This window comes from Seriola lalandi, unplaced genomic scaffold, assembly GCF_002814215.2.
Source record: "Seriola lalandi dorsalis isolate HSWRI2012SDOR001 ecotype SW California unplaced genomic scaffold, Sedor1 jcf7180002054868, whole genome shotgun sequence".
Lineage (NCBI taxonomy): Eukaryota > Metazoa > Chordata > Actinopteri > Carangiformes > Carangidae > Seriola > Seriola lalandi.
Genome location: NW_019525421.1, coordinates 36792 through 37173, shown reverse-complemented (window position 1 = coordinate 37173; position 382 = coordinate 36792).

The following is a 382-nucleotide window of genomic DNA, read 5'->3' as shown; positions in this document are numbered from 1 at the left end:
AATGCATTTCTAATGCATTATTTATTCCCAGTTTTTTGGGAATAACTTTGGGAAAAATTGGAATTTTAACACCAAAAGTCATAGCACCCCTTGCGGGATCAAGATGTTTTGATGTATATATTACCGGGGTTTTCTCAAAGCTGCGGGACGAGTTACGCGCCGAAATTTGGCGGAAGAATAATAAACCCTGCCCCGAGGCACTCCTCTACAGCTAGAATAGCTGAGAGGAGTGCCTCGGGGCAGAGCTGAGCACCCGTGGCACTAATAACATATAAACCTAATGGCACTAATAATGACAGGAATAATACCAGTGTGGATTTCATATTACATCCTTCAAACCTGGAATTAATCATGATACAAGTGGTTAATTGGTCAAACAACA